The sequence below is a fragment of the Lepidothrix coronata genome, unplaced genomic scaffold (genome assembly GCF_001604755.1).
Source record: "Lepidothrix coronata isolate B3197 unplaced genomic scaffold, Lepidothrix_coronata-1.0 Scaffold66, whole genome shotgun sequence".
NCBI lineage: Eukaryota > Metazoa > Chordata > Aves > Passeriformes > Pipridae > Lepidothrix > Lepidothrix coronata.
Genome location: NW_016690246.1, coordinates 1,311,915 through 1,318,903, shown reverse-complemented (window position 1 = coordinate 1,318,903; position 6,989 = coordinate 1,311,915). Strand labels below are relative to the sequence as shown.

At 42.4% G+C, this 6,989-nt stretch overlaps 1 pseudogene; it reads right to left on the bottom strand.

Moving 5' to 3' along the window:
• Positions 1 to 2,863: 2,863 nt before the first annotated feature.
• Positions 2,864 to 3,841, bottom strand: LOC108498896 (annotated as a pseudogene).
• Positions 3,842 to 6,989: the final 3,148 nt, after the last annotated feature.

Sequence of the window (6,989 nt, the reverse complement as noted above, 5' to 3'; positions counted from 1 at the left end):
AGCTCCTGGCACACACCAACCATGTTCCAGCTCAGTGGAGTGAAACCTTGCTGTGCTCCTGCCTAAAAAACATCCAATAGGGAAGCCTGAGCCTGCAGTCCCTAAAGAGACTAAATGCTCCCCAGTTTAGCTGGAGAGGATGTGCTGAGCAGCCCTGTGGGGTTGATGGGACATGCATGTCAAGAATCACACAGCACATGCCTGGCAGAAAAGAGATGCTGCTTTTTTCTTCTGTCATTAAACCACAGCAAAAGCAGCCAGCTGACCTGATATGGAGATTGTCATAACAAAAGAGACATCTAAGGACTGATGCTGGAAACAATATCAGAAAGTAGGGAGGCTTCCTGGATTACTACCTTCTATGGCAAATCAATTAAAAAATGAGTGATGAGAAAGAACAACATAGAGAAAAACCCTGCCCTCTGATACTGGAGACAATAACCATCTTTTAAAGATGTTGCCAATCTTTGCACCAGCCAGCGACCTTGTGCTACAGCATTTGTGTCAAGTTAGAAGCATGAAAACAAGATTGCTTCTGTTCACATTTCCTCCCACCACATCTCTTTCAAACAATAATGAGGCTGAGGGGAAAGGAAGTCATTGTAGTCTTAACAGCTGTAATAAAACATTAACGCCACCAGACACCATAAGCTTAAACTAGATAGCTCAGTACTGGAAACAGCATTTCTGTCCTCAACCATGTAACTACCACCGAGGCTTTGCCATGAGGGATATGCTGCGCAGCCTTTGCATTTCTTATTCTGAAAGGGGTGCATGAGAAAGAGCTTTACCTATTTTCCTCCCTACCAGCACTGCCTAAGGGGTCATATAACTCAGAAATACTCATAGGACAACTACATGCTCTCTTTCCTTTCAGCTTGGAGCTCTATTAAGCTGTGCTGTAATACCTTTTTATTCACTAAAGTCTCTTTTAAATCTAAGTAATCCACTTCTCTCAGTATTCAGAGTCTCATCTGCTTACTCAGGGGACAGGAGAAAAACATTCCTTTAGTCAGCAATGAAACACCAGCACATTTTGGAGAACATCAGGGAGGTTTTATTGTGATTTCTGCCTTATCCCATGTTATAGTTCCCAAGAGTAAAAGAAATTCTGCCCTCTGTTTTTTTCTACTGACAGCACTGTGTGACAAGGAACATACAAGCAAATACCTTTGGATAGACTATACAGATAAACTAGAATAGATGTAAGTTCACGTTGGCTTGTGCATCAGTAAAATTCATCACTGGATTAAGCTAGCAGAAAATATATTTCTAGTGAAACCTAAGCCGGAAAAGTAGACCTCAAGATTCAGAGGTCAGTCCATCTAAGATTATAAGTCCATCTAAGATGGACTGTGCATAAAAAGTGCTGGTTTGCTTCACAGAGACAAGACCTTGCCCCCATGTCATTGCTTCAGCGGTTATTTGAAAGAATAGGGAGCTTAGCAGCCTGTGCACAGAAAGAATGTGCAGGTGACATCCGCAGCCTGGTGGCTGGTTTTGAGCCACAGGCTTAGAGGGTAATCCAGAGCCATGGTTCCTTATCAGTAGCTGGCACTTAGGCTATACTTTCATACTGTGCTGAAAAATACCAGCTCACCAGCTACAGGGACACACATAACCCTTCCTCATCCCTACTGCAGATGGTCTCCAGTGTTAGTGCAGGCTTCATGCTCATGCAGCTGTGGGCAACACCTACTACTTTGAAAGAGTTTTTAATTTTCAGAGAATTGTTATATGTCTATACAGCTTATTAATGTTGTCCCCAAGCTCTTGAGTAACTTCTCCTTTATTTTTTTTTTCCTAAGACTTATGACACTACTCTGTCTTGGGAACTGACATGTCTGCGAGGCTTGTACTGGTGATGTCTTACAATAATACAGCGTAGGAGTGACAGGTTCACTTAAATAATATTATAATTAAATAGAACAGCAATGGTTGGCAATTGGTTGGACTTATATATTGTATATGTGGGGCGTTTTAAGTAAAATTAACTTTGGAAATAAAGCATACACAATCAACTGAAAATAAATGCAAGTTTTCCACAGTAATCATTAATGCATTGGGTGGCCATTCTCTAAGAAAATGTGGTTTAAATATAAACAATTACTGTTTTCAGGAAATTTGAAAAAGCTTTGAGACTTCTCTCTTTTTGTTCTTTTTCTTTGTATTCTTTTTCCTTGTATTCTTTTTCCTGTTTTCTACATATATATTATATTACTGAAAAGCAAGCAAGCAAGTAGAGCAAGGTAGCTCAATTGGCTAAAGTAGGTTTGCAAAATAGTTTTGCACTGACAATAGCAAAAGATCTCTCAAAGCAGTGAAAATAAACCCAATTCCCATTCAAATAGCTTGAACTAGACTACGTATTTTCCTGTGGTAAACTGAATTAGAATTATCAGTTATACTTTCTGACATTGACAGGAATTAAGTCTTTACAAAGCCATTAAAAGTAGAAATCATTGAGTACATTAATTTCCTAAGGGGCTAGTTTTTTGTCTTGGAGATGTGACAAGCAACCTCTATCAGATTTGGAGTACCACATGCAGATATGCAGGTTGACCTAATATCTTCCTTGTATACTTAGGTAACATTGCAATAGCACTGTAGTAACTAAAAGTGACAGAGCAAGGGATCTCAGAGATGTGTGTCTGCACAAAGAAACCATGTGTTGCACCTTATTAGTTCCAAAGTAACAGTAAAGCAGGTTCACCATTGCCAGTGATAAATGCACTAACTACAGAGTGTTCATGTGTCTGCCAGCAGGTGTGAGCCCCACAAGCACAACTTTGAAGTGAAGACTTCTGTCAATGGCTGTAGACCAGCATTCTGAGCCAAAATTGCAGATTACCATAAGCTTGAATCACCTATCTGTAGGTGGCTGGATCCAGAACCAGGTGCTGAAAGAGGTTGTGTGGTACAACTGTTTGCAAATCTGGGGGCAAACTGATCTCTGCAGGAACCCTCTCATTGCCCAAGACAAACTGGTGAAGGTGTTTCCACTGCAGGGAGCAGTGCAGGTAGTCCATGATATCCCCCAGACACTGCAGGAAATCCCTCCTACACCACATGATACAGTGTTCAGGAGATGCATTACAACAGTCTTCCAGGTATAGCTGGAAAAGCCTGTGCCCATCAGTGTGCGGGTGAAGAGCTGCAGGTGTTTGAGGTGCAAGCGTTCAGGCGTCACCTGCCTGGCGATGTGCCTGGAGACCTTCACCTCTACCGCAGTGTAGCTCTCAGGCCACATTGTGTTGGGGTGAAGTCAGCCTCTGTGGGCTGCTCACAAAGATCTCGGAGTCGCCTTGCTGCACCCCAAACATCGCCTGAACTGTGAGGCTTTTCTTGCTTTTGGTCAGCTGGAATTTGCAGGAGCGGCTGAAGGGCTGAAACGCTAAGTGCCAATGGCATGACTGAGGCAAAAGCATCCAGGCTAACTTCACCAGTCGCAGAACCAGTGGGCAGTTTTCTCCACATCTAGGTAGGAGCCTAGAGGGTGTGGAGGAGGCTGGGCTTCTGTTCCTCATCAGCTTTTCTTCGGAGTGGTGGAGGAAGCACGACATCTTCTTGCCCAGCTGTTCCCTCATGCAGGTGCACACCAGCTCCACGTGGATGCAGAAGTCTCTTGGCAGCATCTGCTCTGCATGTCCAGGTCCAGGTGGAATGTGTGCCCCACAGAGGGTTCAGCAATATAAGTACAAGGTAGACCATATCCTACACTGGGACTGCAACCTTCAAAGGCACTGCCTACCCCAATGGCTTGTTGTGGCACTGGGTAGAAACTATTTGATATGCTGTCTCCAAAGACACTCATGAAGCTGTCCTGTAGGTCACTTGTCATTGCTCAACCTTTGTCTAGGTCCTGAACAGGCCACTGTATGCGCTCCTCTAAAAGTAGTTCTAGGTTATTTCCAACATCATGGTCTTCCTCTTCTTCATTTACATCATTGCCTTCTCCTTCATTTCCAGTATAATTGTCTTGGTCTACCTTTGCATCTTCATTTTCTTCTGCATTTTCATCACCATGGTTTTCTTCTTCATTTGCATCTACAGTACCATGTTCTTCTTTATTTCCAATACCATTGTAGCCTTCCTTCACATTTGCATCACCATTTTCTTCTTCATTTGCATCACCTTCTTCTTCTTCATTTCCAAAATCATTGCCTTCCTTCACCTTCATGTCATTTCTTCTTCATTTGCCTCATCATTGCCGTCTTGACTTGCAGCAACATTGCCATGTTCTTCTTCATTTTCATCATGACTGCTGTCTCCCTTCCCATTTGCATCACTGTGTTCTTTGTTGGCATCATTGCTTTCTTCTTCATTTCCAACATAATTGCTGTCTTCCTTCACATTCACACCATTTTCTTCTTCATTTGTATCAGTGCCTTCTTCCTTTCCATCCATCCCACCTTTGCATCATTCTCTTCATTTGCCTCAGCATTTTTCTCTTCATTTTCAGCAACATTATCATGTTCTTCTTTTTTGCCAGAATTCTTGTTGTCTACCTTCACAATCGCATCACCATGTTGTTCTTCTTCATTTGCATCATTGCCTTCTTCGTTTCTAGCACTACTGTCTTTCTCCACCTTCATATCATCATTTCCTTCATTTTCATCATCTCCTTCATTTGCATCAACAATGCTGAGTTCTTCATTTTCAATGTCATTGTCATCTTCCTCCACATTTGCTTCATTGTTTTCTTCTTCCTTTGCAACATCACTATCTTCTTCTATTCTTTCTCCTCTTCCAGGTTCTTACTGGAGCTCTTCTCCTCACCACTGCTGTCTGCTTCATGGCTCCTCCTCCACAGCAAGAGCCCAGAATTGCCACTGCTGAAAGGCAGCAAAGAACAGGGCTCCCCAGGCCACACCACTCCGCTCCAGGCTCCCCCTCCAGCTCCTGCAGCAGCCAAACCATCTCCTGGTTAAGGTAGTCCACACACTGCTTCATACCCTGGTGTGTGCCTTCATCCAGCCCATCCCCAAATGCCTGTGGGTCCTGGATGATACTTTGCACAAGCACGAAAAGCAGTTATGTGAAAGCCATGGCCTGCAGGAGGACACACAGAAGGATTTCTATGGGACTGGGATGGAGGAAGATAGTGTGGGGAGAGGAGCGGGGATGGGAGCTGCAGGGACGTTGCAGCAGGATGGAGAGGGCCCCAGGCAGCTGACAGGATGCAAGGCCTGTCTCAGAGCTCCAGCAGAAGCACCATGCCCTGTCCAAACATAACTCATTCTGTGAGACACGATTCTCTTTCATATCTGTAAAGCTCACTTTGGAAGAGGTATTTCTGCAAGATCAGAATTAAGACCACTGCAGATTATTTACTTCATCTGTTTCATAGCCTGGGGTTATAATCAATCCACACTACTATCATTGTCTGACACAGTGGCTTTTAAATCTGCAAAAATGCTAATACTGTAAAATAAAATAGGTAGGTGCTTACCACCAAACATAGAACCTGTTAGCACATGACCTAAACAATTCTCCCTTCTGTTTATGGAAGTGTATTTTAGTATTTTAGTTGCATTTTTAACTGCAAATATATTTGACTAGGGAAACAGAGGCACAAATAACTTGTGCACGGTAATCACAGCAATCACATTTAGCACTTTAAATCATGCAGCTCTTCCTTTGTCAAAGTACGGTTCAGGAAATTATAAGCAGCTGTATTAGGTCTGGCTGAGATGGAGCCCATTTCCCCATAGCAGCCCTCACAGCGCTATGCTTTGCATTGGTAGCCAGAAGGGTGTTGATAACATCCCAGTGTTTTGGCTACTGCTGAGCAGCACTGGCACAGCTCAGTGCTGTCTCTCAATATTCCCCCTGCATCAAGGGACTGGAGGTGCTTAAGATCCTGAGAGGGGACACAACCAAGCCAGCTGACTCAAACTGACCAAAGGGATATTCCATACCATATGAATCAGCTTAGATATAAAAGCTAAGGGAAGGAGGAGGGGGAGTGCATTCATTCTTGAATACAGTTTTCCACTTCAACCCTTTTCTTCCAAATTCTATCAAAAGAGAGAAAATATTATGCAATTTACACATAATAGATCATCCCAGGGTAGCCAAGTTTTGAAAAACTCTTAAAATAAATTATGATATAGTATTTCTGTTTACTTTTAAAAAATTTTTTTGAACTTTGTTTTGTAATATTCTGAAAATGACAATAAGAAATGGCATCATAGTGGAAATTTATTTAAATGGTTTAATTAACTGAATAGAATTCATAATGAACTCTACATTTTTCTGAAATTATATGATAAATATGTCCTTTGAAGTGATATTAGGAAAGGACCTATGAGATCAAAACTAGGAGCTAGTTATTACCCTAAAAATAGCTCAAAGTCAAAGCCATCTTTTAACTGTATGGATATTAGTTGGCAACTTCAACACAGTCATGAACTTGCCTCCCAGTCACACCTGTCACTGGCTTACCTTCTTTGGTCACTCTAAAAAAGTCCAAAGCAGGTACACACAACACACCTGTTTAAATGTTCCTCTCCAAAACAGGATGGACATTGTCCTCTCAGTGATATGGGGAGGTCCAGACAGCACACAGCACAAAAGCTGCAGGCACAGCATATAAGCCTTGCTATTCCATCCCCCAATTTCTTCAAAATTGGTTTTTTTTTTTTTTTTTGCAACCAGATAAACTCCTTCATCTGGGAGTTCATCCCTCTCTTCAGTCCCTCAAGACACATTTGTGTGATTGAGAACTAGGCAGTGTCTGAAACATCCTTGTATCTCCGCCTTCCTGATAGATAAGAGAGGGAGAAGATCTCACTGTACAGTGCCTTTTTACTAGTCCTTGCTGGTCCACTTTGACTATATTTTCCATGAAAAAATGTTGGGGAACATGAAAACGAGTGGAGGCAGTTTCAAACATGGAGAAAAATCTACAACCCAGAATAGACGTAATCACACCAGGAGGGACACTCATTTATTGGATATGGCTCTATAATGGACTGGACAGTTTC